General features: G+C 44.4%; 1 protein-coding gene across 3 annotated transcripts in view; it reads right to left on the bottom strand.

Annotated features, from left to right (window-relative positions):
* The window catches only part of Sox5 (SRY-box transcription factor 5), a 955,415-nt gene that overhangs the window by 466,400 nt on the left and 478,256 nt on the right, over positions 1 to 10,759 (bottom strand). The window lies entirely within an intron of this gene.

Genomic DNA, 10,759 nt, shown 5'->3' on the forward strand with positions numbered 1-10,759 from the left:
GCCAGCACAGTGGCTCTTAAAAATGTTTTAGGAAATGCGAAAATAAAATAAAATAATAAAGAAAAGGACACCTGTTTATAACTCCTCAAATGGGGAAATGGTGACCCAGGACTACTCCAGCAGACACAACTGAACTGCTGAGTTGGACACGAGGCACTAGAGATTCTACATAACCTTTCACCTGGAAGTTGCCATCCTTTCCAGAGAACCCCACCAGGCCCGCAGTGTGACTCAGAAGAAAAAGCCACTGTCTGGTCAACACATCACTCTGCTTTTCCTCTCAGTCCTCAGTTCCAAGTTCCAACCAAATCCCAACCCTTAGTCTGTCTAAAGGTGCCCTGTGCGGGAAGAGAACTTAGTGCTCCCATAACTGAACTCTGACTGGCATGAGAGGTGACTCACTCACAGAAGGACCCACACAGCTACCATTCGGTCAGTGCGGGGGTTTGTTTCTAGAATGAATGCCAGTTGAGGCTGAGTAGAAGCTAGGGTATGTTTTTATTTTATGCCTCAAATAAAACTAAAGAACTGGGTATGAATAATCAAAAGTGGCAGGCACCTCCCTGGATACATCTAAACTTTCCAAAAGCCACCCCAAGGCTCACCAGAGTGTGATGCAGTCACAAAGGCAGATATCACTGTCACAACAGGTTTGTGCCAGAACAGGAAAGAGAGAGAGAGGGAGGGAGGGGGGAGGGGAGGGGAGGAAGAGGTGGGAGAGGAAGAGGGAGGGCAGAAGCGGAGGGGGAGGGGGAGAGAGAAAGGGAGAAGGAGAGGGAGAGAGGGGGAGAGAGAGAGAGAGAGAGAGAGAGAGAGAGAGAGAGAGAGAGAGAGAATATAGACTTTATGCATTGCAGTCGAAACTCCAGTGTCTTCCAGTACTAGGTTATGTTAAAATCAGACTCTCGAGAATGGCAAACCCTGTAAAAGTATTCTTAAGTTAGTCCGCTCACAGGTAAGGACAATGTTACTTTGTATAACTCTCAGTGTGACAGATGGCTTCCCAAACCGCCACTCACAATTAGTTTCTGTGTGTTCCAGAGCAATCTGTGGCCAGACCCTTGTTAGGAGTATCATCGTGGATTGGGTAATTACTAATCTTGCCACCTTTCTTTGCAGCTCTGGTTTCCCTCTGGAGAGCTCGCAATATTTGCAATATCAGAGCAGAAAAGCAGAGTGAGGGGGTGGAGAGAGGAGGGTAGCTGAAGTTAAGAAATGAAGACTCAGGGGGTTGGGGATTTAGCTCAGTGGTAGAGCGCTTGCCTAGCAAGCACAAGGCCCTGGGTTCGGTCCCCAGCTCCGAAAAAAAGAAAAGAAGAGAAAAGAAAAAGAAATGAAGACTCGGAATCAAAACAAGGAGTGGATGAATGGGACTGTGACCTGGGACTGTGACCAAATTTCCAGAATGACTGGGGAAGGAAAACAGAAGATTAAATGAGACTTTGGAAACCTGGACTTTCCTGGTCACAGCATTCTAGAAAGGGGACTAAAAAGGGGGATGACTCAGTCGATAGAGGTGCTGGTTGCCAAGCCCGATGACTGAGTTCTATCTCCAGGACCCATATAGTGGAAGGCGAGAACCGACTCTTGTAAACTGTCCTCTGATCTCCACGTGTGCACCTTAATGCTGTGCACAGACAGTAGGTCAATAATGACAAAAAAATATTTAAAGGAAATGAAACTATTCACCAGGGCCCATGATCCTGTTCATAAATCTTGAAAGCGCTGTGAAAGGAATCTGAACTTTTGATCTCAAAGCAAAATAAAGAGGAGCCCGGAGAAGATGACGAATGACTCTGCAACCGGAAATGCCCATCCTTAGCTCTAGAGAATATACACTGTGAGGATGCATGGGACAATGTTTCAGAAAATACCTGCTGTTATAGGCACCTTCTCATTAGGACTGATTGAAGCTGAGTGACCACTGCTCACCCATTAGTGGGAAGACATCCATTTTTAAAATCCAGTTACTTAGCTGTTCTTTTTCTTGCTCAGCAAAAAAAGCTCACGGCATCTGCATGTTTAGAAGGACTGAAGCCTTCAGCATGTGTTAGCGGCCATTTTGTTTCTGACATAGACTCTTGCTCAGCGCAGATGCGCGCAGCGATTCAGGAGAACTGCTCTCACAGGGCTCTCCATGGTGCCCTGCGCCGGAACCTGCTTGGGCTCTGAGACATTCCCTATCTTCCTTGGAAGAGTTAGAACCGCCAAAACAAGACCGTGCTTTGACAGAAACTATGCAGTAGTCAAAGGCCGAGATGGTTTATAGGAACGGGAGGGGTAGGGGTTGGAAATCAGTCAAGGGAGATGGCCTGGAGTTCATGGCCTCTGCCCACCTATCAACCACATGCAGCCCAGAGAGGGAAAGGAAGCAAAGTGAAACGGGCTAATGACGGCTGACCACAAACGTGAGGAGAACAGATTTTCGGAAACCTGGGAAGTCACAATGTTCTGAAAGTTGTTGAGGGCAGAACAGAAGCTCGTGTTGCATGCATGTCGGAATCTCTGGAATTGAGCTATCGATGACTGCAGAGTGACAGATCCCCGTGTGTGCACCAGGAAAATCCCTTCCCTCGACGCCGCAGCGGGATCCCTTCTACCACATGCTAGTTCAGCGCACTAAGACTCCTGAAGGATTTTTGGCAGTGGAGAGAACTTACAGCCTCCTAATGCTTTTACAAGCTTGAGATTTTTTTTTCTTTTCTCCCCGATGTGCCTCAAGATTTCATAACAGGAGAAGCATTGGGGGCAAGGTTAAAATGCTTTAATGGCCCCTGCAGGCTATTTAAATAAACACTGCGATTGCAATTTAGACAATCTGGAGCCCATTCAATACAAGATCCCCACCTCAAGCCTCAGCTACTGCACAAATGGGGAACTCACCGCGTGCTCCGCAGGACCGTTTACTACTGTTGCTTCCTGACAGTCTCAGAGCGGTTAGCCAGGCCTGACATTGCACCATCTAAATCTGTCAACAGGTGAGGAAGGAGTGCCCCCTCTCACACAGTCCAGCTTTGTCCTGGCCCTAGAGCACCAGCACTAATCTCACACTGTCTTCAGCATCAGGAACAGAGGTTTCTCCATCGGTTGTAACAGAGACCCTGTTCTTCACATTCCTGCACCGTGTCTGTGTTTACGCTGTGCCTTCCAACCTTCCCTGGCCTCTTCTACCCCCTCGATTAAGGCTGAAATTCTGAATAAAGTTGGATTAGGCAAAATGATCAGCTACTCCCCTCTCAGATAAACGTGTGAATCTCAGAGAAATGTGCCTGATGGAGCCCTTTGACCAGATCCCAGGAAAACAATATTCCATAATCTATAGTTTTTGTCTGCACCAGAGATTAAAGTAGATGGAAGAACAGGTCAGGCAATAAATATCTTAAAATATGGCATGCCAAATTGAGACAGTGGGGTGGTGAAATACACAGGCGAGTGCAGCCACTTGCAGAAGTCAGCAAGTTCGCAGAGCTGGGGGGGCACCCCATTCCATGTTTATATACTGTTGAAAAAAATCATTAAAAACATTTGAAGTCATGGAACTATAAAATAGATCAATGAGATTTTTCTAGGTATAATATCCAACATACTTATGTTTAGGGCAAACATTTTTAGACATACTTTTGTGCTCGAATGAAAAATCTTAGGTCTGTAGCTCAGAGAATCATCAGTTATGACTTTATCAGTACACACAGTCAGATAAAGAGGTGCTATCCTGGGACCGGAGAGAGAGAGCTCAGTTATGAACTACTTGCCCTAATCAATACATAGTAAATAAATATCAGACAACAATTGAAGAAGACAATACTGACCCTGGCCTCGACGTATATGCACACAAGTGTATGTGTACCTGCACCATGCATGTCCACATATATACATTCATTCATACATGAATGCATATACCATACAACAAATCATACCTACATGCTCATACACATACACACCTATAGACCACAGACACGCCAACACATGTACACATACAATCCATACACCCAAAGGAAACAGAAGCCGGGATATCCATCCATCAGCCCACATAGCTTCTGTATGACCATTTAGACAATTTTCAGCAGGGGTGGGTGCCCTCTGTGGATGCATTCTGCGCAGAACAAAAGTACACTCACTGTTTGGTTTTTTCCAGGATCAAACGTGTTTGAACCTTGCATGGTAAACATTCTACTATAAATTCTCTTTATTTTCTTCTAAAATTGTTTGACCCTAAATACCACAGGCTAGACAGATACTTCTGTTCAAGCCTGCAGAGAAAGAAAAGTAACCTTTCTGGTAATAAAAATTGCATCAATGTTGCTGAATCTATTATGCTTAAAATACCCAGCCAAGCAGTAGCTACACTGTAGAGACGGCTGAGCAGGACTCCAACTACCAGCCTCACACAATAGCAGTGCTAATCACGGGCGCCTCTATTCTGTTGGGAAGGCCCCGCTAAAGTTCCAGTGCATTGCCTGCTGGACAGCTATTGATGTCTCCATTACAGAAATAGATGGCTCGTAAAGGTACTTACAAGTTTAAGCAGCAAGTGGATCAGACCTGCTACTTTTGTGACTCACGCCCTCTGCCCCATCACTGTCGCTTTATAAATATGGGGCGAACAACCGAATTAAAGGAAACCCAAAAGATTTAAGGAAGAGAGGGTTCCTTTGGACCACATGCAGTGAGGTTGGGAACCACAACCTAGTTAACTACAGGAAGAAAGTGAGAGACACTGAAAATCAGATGACATCATGGACGGCACAGGGTACCCTCCTCCCTCCTGCTCACAACCCCCATCCCTGCTTCTCAGGAACCTTCAGTGACAGTACAAGGTGGCGTCTGGAAGGGCAGATGACCCAAAGACGTTGAAATGCATGCCGGGTTTGGGTTCCCAATTCTCATTCAAGAGCTAATAGCATTAATTCCACATCCTCTCTTCCGGCTCAAATGACAGGAGTTCTAAGTAAGTTTGCAGTGGAATTTGATAAGTTTATCAACACTTCAAACAGCTGTGACAGCCATTCTGCAATGTGTTGAGAGACGAGAGGGAAGGGAAGAGGCACAGAGCAGAGTCCCCTCCTGTGGAGGCCAGGGCATTAGATGAGAGAAGGACAAACCACCCACCAAGCCAGTGGCTATTACTAAAATGTTTGCTCCTGAAGGATTGAGGGCAAAGTTTGCTACATAAAGATTTCGTTACAAAGTATACGTCAATATCGCTAATCAGCCACCACAACTTCTGGGGCTGATACTGTCTGCACTGAAAGAGAGGGGCAGAAATGAGGATGATCAGGGTATATCGAGAACTCAGAGGTAGGTAGGAAGCCATCACAGGCTCCTGGCTTTGAGGAGACACTTTGCCTAATGCAAACCATTCACTCTGCACAGAGTCTGTTCTCAGTGACACATAATATTCCTAATCTAAAAACCTAAACCCCTTGGTGGCAGCCAGGTGGCCTAGCCACTCAGGACCAACTCAAGGCTCTGTTAGCTCGTACCACTTTACCAGATTTTCTTTGAGACATGGGTGAGCAATTTTCACTACTGCCCTCAAAGAGTCAAATAAATTCTAACATAATAAAATGGCTCATATAAGATGCATCTGAAATATTACCTACACACAATGATTCAGTTGCTTCTATTTTGAATTCATCTATACACTGTACTTCTAAAAATATTTGTTTTAAATTATGTGGTGTGTGTGTGTGTGTGTGTGTGTGTGTGTGTGTGTGTGTGTGTGTGTGTGTATACTATGTGCACGCAGTACCTGGGGAGGCCAGAAGAGGGCATTAGATTCTGTAGCTGCGATTACATGAGATTTTGAGTAACATGGGTACTAGGAATCAAACTCAGAAGCAAAGCGAGTATTCTTAAGGGCTCTTAAGCTCCGAACCATCTCTCCATTCTTTTCAAGTAGCTTCTGAAACTCTCACCTTACATGAAGAACAAGTGGAAATGAAGAAACTACAGAGAATGTAGGGAGAGCCCAAAGGTACCCTGGCTCACTCATTAATCTAAACGGTGTAACTCTCAGTGAGGTGGAGTAGAAAATTACGTGTGTGATAGGCTCGCTGTTGTTCTGACATCCTATCATTTCCTCCATTTAAAATACTCAGTGGCACACCAGTGAATCCCTCCTCTGAACCCGAGAGGAGTGAAACCGCATGGAAGCCGTCCAGCTGTTTCTCATCAAGAATTGTAACATTTATTCTACAAGAAACAAATAACAGATGCATTGGGATGGTGTGGGTCCATTCCGTTCCTACAGCAAGGGAGCTCAACTTTAATTTGCCAGTCAATAAACATCTTGTAAAAGAACAACTTTAGAAAGGAGGAGGAAATAGATGAGGAAGGGGAGAAGGAGGAGGAAAAGGAAGAAGAGGAAGAGGAGGAGGAAGAGGAAGAGGAGGAGGAGGAAGAGGAAGAGTAGGAGGAGGAGGAAAGGAAGGAAGGATAGAAGAAAGGAAAAGAAAACCATGAAGTTCTGCAAATTGAGACTGTAGGGTACAGGGTGATCCTGGTGCCAATCCTGTGGTTTAGGCCCAGCCAGCTCCTTCCTAGTAACTATTAGGTTACCCTGCAGACACATGGCTCTATGCTATGTCTATGAAAACAGCCTGTCTACTTACATGGCTGGTAATTGTCATTGCTCTGAAGATGACAAGTGAATGTAGTCCCCTTCCTTCGATTTACAGGCATGTTCAATAAAGCTGTCAGGGAGAAGTGAGACTCCATGGGAACCCATGAAAATGCTTCCAGCTCCCTGAGGACCTTCTATCATTTTTTTTCTAGTCAATGTCAGTATTGAGAAATGGAATTTTCCAATAAGGATTCAAATTTAACCCTTTCCCTGGTAGGAACTCTTGTTGTTGTGCACGGTGTCTTCCAACAGAAAAATAAGGAATAATTCATATATAAAGCTATGAATGGGCAATTTGTTTGGTTGTTTGGTTCTTTGGTTGTTTGGTTGGCTGGTTTCTTCAAGTTTGCTCTGGCTTTTGGAATTTTCCCAGGAAATATACCAAAAAATAAACAGCGTGAAAGGGTGAGGCACCTCTAAAAGGACTTCCAAACAAACCCCTGGCACAATCTTACTTATCCTTAGGGGACAACCCATGACCTTGTTTTCTCTTGACTCTCACCCCTTTTCAGAACTCAGCGCTCGTCGATATGACTTTTCCCTGTGAACCACTCATGATGGTATCATCATTGAACCTTATCCACTCTTCCTTCAGAGCAAGAGAACTTCTTAACTTTTAAAAGTGTGAGATTCTTAAATAAGGTTGGTTCAACTGATGCCAGAAGGTGGCTCAGCGGTTGAGGGCACTGACTTCCAGAGGACTTGGATTTGATGGACAGCATTTTGATGGACTCTCACAACCAACTATAACTCCAATTCTAGGAGATCTGACTAGCTCCTCTGGCTTCTGCAGGCACCAGGCACATACATAGTTTGTACACATTGGCAAAACGTGTGTACACGTAACATGATAAAAAATTTAAATTTTGACTCTCTGTATATTAAACGCTAATATCTCGTGGATAATAAACTCTGCATTGGACACACTACACACCTGCTGACTCAGAGTGAGGGTGTATTTGCACTCTCTTCCACCAGAGTTCAGCCACGGAGGGTATGAAGTACCTCAATGGAAAGATGCTACCTTCATGGTTTTAAAAATTCACCGTTCACTTAGGATTTCATAGATGGATCTAAGTGGGGAAGTCTTTTATCAGATGAAGTCAGAGTATATCTCTGACTCCCATGGCTCTCCTCTGCCTCCAATACTCAGTCCATCCGGGAGATTTGAATACCACGTAGATAGAGCCTCACAGACCATACCTGACCTGGTAGATCATATCAATCTGTGAGAGTCAGATTTGAATGTTTCAGAAAGCAAACGATGATTGCAGAGACTACAATCTCGGGGAGAACATAGCTACCACCTGCACCTGGATAACTCCCAGCGATGGTTGTAAAGCTAACGACATTAAATACAGTTAAACGTCGTCACTGTACATCTGGGTACCTATTTGATTAATGACACAAGTACCAACAGACAGTTGCAATATGGAATCTAGTGTTTACACCCAAACAGCACATCAGTCATTTAGCCCAAATTTACCTTACTCCCACACAAACCTGGTGTCAGGCTCAATGTTTATTTCCGTAAATTATATTTCAAAAATGAGAGCTCAGCTTTTGATTTAAGGACTCTTTACTCTTTTTTTTCTATACAAGCAAAACTTGATTGCATATGCCACACTATAGGAATTAAATGTCCCTACAAGCCTCTATTAACAGTTTCAGGCTCAGAATGGCAAGACCCTTGTGAGGCAGACCCTAGTGGCAGGGCCTTAGGTCACTGGGGTTTTATGCTGAAGGAAGGATTGTGGGGTTCTGGCCTCTTCCTCTTCTTCTCTTCCTCTCACTTCCTCTCTTCCCTTCCAGTTTTGACAAATACATGCTAGTTCCCACCGCAGCATGCTTCTTTGCCACAGCCCTGGAATCAGTGGGGCCGTCGGACTACAGACTGGGCTCTGCAAGACCGTGAGCCAATGCTCCCTTCAGATCCAGTAAGTTTAATGCCACAGGTATTCCATCATAGCAGCCGAGAGCCGATCACCCAAGCACAGAAGATGGCGCCACACTCATTGAATTCTTGAATGGCTTCCAGTGTTTATTAGAGACTTTCTCTACAACTCTCACATCAATCATAACTTATTTCTGACTCTACTGTATGACCCGGGAAGGCTCACTTACTCCTCAGATTTCTTCCCGTGTTTTTCCTCTCTGTAAACATAGATTTGCCAGCTCCCCACTGACAGACCTTTCATTGCATTAATAGTCTATGCCAGTGAGAAACAGAGCTCACAGATTTTTCCTATTTTTTTTAAAAAAATCACATAAAAACAAAAAAATAAAGAATGTAGTTGTCAGTAATTTCTTTCGAAAAACCAATGAATAACATAAAATTGTTTTTTTTTCCATATCAGTAGGCTATGGTCCAAGGTCTCTGGACTTCAGGAGGGGTGCAACAATAATATTTAATTATGAAGCTGGTCACAGCTCTAGAATACTTGTAAACTGACGATCAAAATTAAAGAAAATGTTTTAATAAAACTGTGCTTTTCAAAACTTCACTGAACTATGTATTTTTCCTCAAACAGACATGGTGGAAAGAAAGACATATAGAGTCCAGCTGCCCTTCTGCAGGAATTGAACTGAAAAAGTGTCCTGGTGTGGCTTGAGCTTTGTCTGCTCCTTGAATTTTATTTTTTTAAAGGATTTATTTATTATATGTATATGAGTACACCGTAGCTGTCTTCAGACACACCAGAAGGGGGCATGGATCCCATTACAGATGGTTGGGAGCCACCAGGTGGTTGCTGGGAATTGAACTCAGGTCCTCTGCTAGAGCACTCGGTGCTCTTAACCACAGAGCCATCTCTCCAGCCCTATGACTTTTGTTAAAACTCTTCAACTCTTCCTAAGTTGTCACAAGTGCCCAAGGAGGCCCAAGCAAAGCTTCAGAAATGCAGAAACAAACCAACTCAAGGATCCCAACACAAACGCGTCTGCACACAGGGTCACAAATGCTGCTCCATTCCCTCTGTCTCAGTAACAAACCATAGAAAAGAGAAAACGGTTGGTGATGGTGAGCCTTGTGGGAGGAGGGATAGAGAGGAGGCTTGGAAAGGGGAGGAAGGAAGCCGGGGTGCAAAGCAGCCTGAGATAAAAGGTGAAAATAATTAGAACCTTCTCACTTAACTTAGTCTGTGAACAAGCCCCTTCTTCTCCCCTCCACTGTTTATCAGGTAAGGTCATCTAAGAGACCATATCAATCGCTGGAGTGCCTGGCTTTCATCTTTCGGATAGTTGGATATCCCTCTAGTTAAAATGATGACCATCACCTGAAGGAAGATATATATATATATATAATTTTATTATGGGAGATGGATCGACCTTAGGAAACCCCGAAAGCCAAGCCTGGGTTTGTTGAATGAGGGGGCAGTCTTGTTTAAGTGAGAATTAAAGATCCGGCCAGGCTTCTCTGCGCCCACTTTCATTTTCTCTATTATCTATCCATTCAATAATCCCAGGAACTTCAATCAGACGCTGACCAGAGAGGAACCGCACCGTTCCTGGGACAGAACGATAATACCATCTGTTTTCATTCTTCCGCCCGCAGGCTCTTTCCAACAGCACAGGCCGGTGCTCTAGTCTCTTCCTTTCTAACGACCCTGACACCCACCGTAGGCAGTTGAAAGGAAGCTCTCAGGTGTCACCTGTCCCTTCCAAGTAGGCACTGTCTTTTCAGTTTGAAAAACCCTGAAGAGTTTTCACATTCAATCCAGGGCACACGAAACAATTAAAAACCCAGATCTGCGCCCTCCTTCCTTTCTGGGACCACGGGGAAACTGTCACATTCTTCCAAAGGGCTGGATTTAGCAAAGGGCTTCCTGCTCACTCTCTAGAAGTTTAGATGCCATGTAACTTTTAAAGTAAAGCTAAAACATCCCTAGAAATAGGGGCAGGTGACTTATTGAGATCCCTCTGCACAATGGCTTATCAAGTGGGAAGGGCTCTCTCTGCACATCACCCCTTGGTGAGTCCATTGCAGTGACGGTGTTCAGGTCTAATGAGAAAGCACCCATACCTCCTCATCTCTTTCCGGACATGATAACGACCAAGAACCGAGAAGGAAGGTCAAATATTTTAAAACTCTTTGACACAGGGAAAATCAGCCAATGGGAAGGGAAAAAATATATA

Source organism: Rattus norvegicus, chromosome 4, assembly GCF_036323735.1.
Source record: "Rattus norvegicus strain BN/NHsdMcwi chromosome 4, GRCr8, whole genome shotgun sequence".
NCBI lineage: Eukaryota > Metazoa > Chordata > Mammalia > Rodentia > Muridae > Rattus > Rattus norvegicus.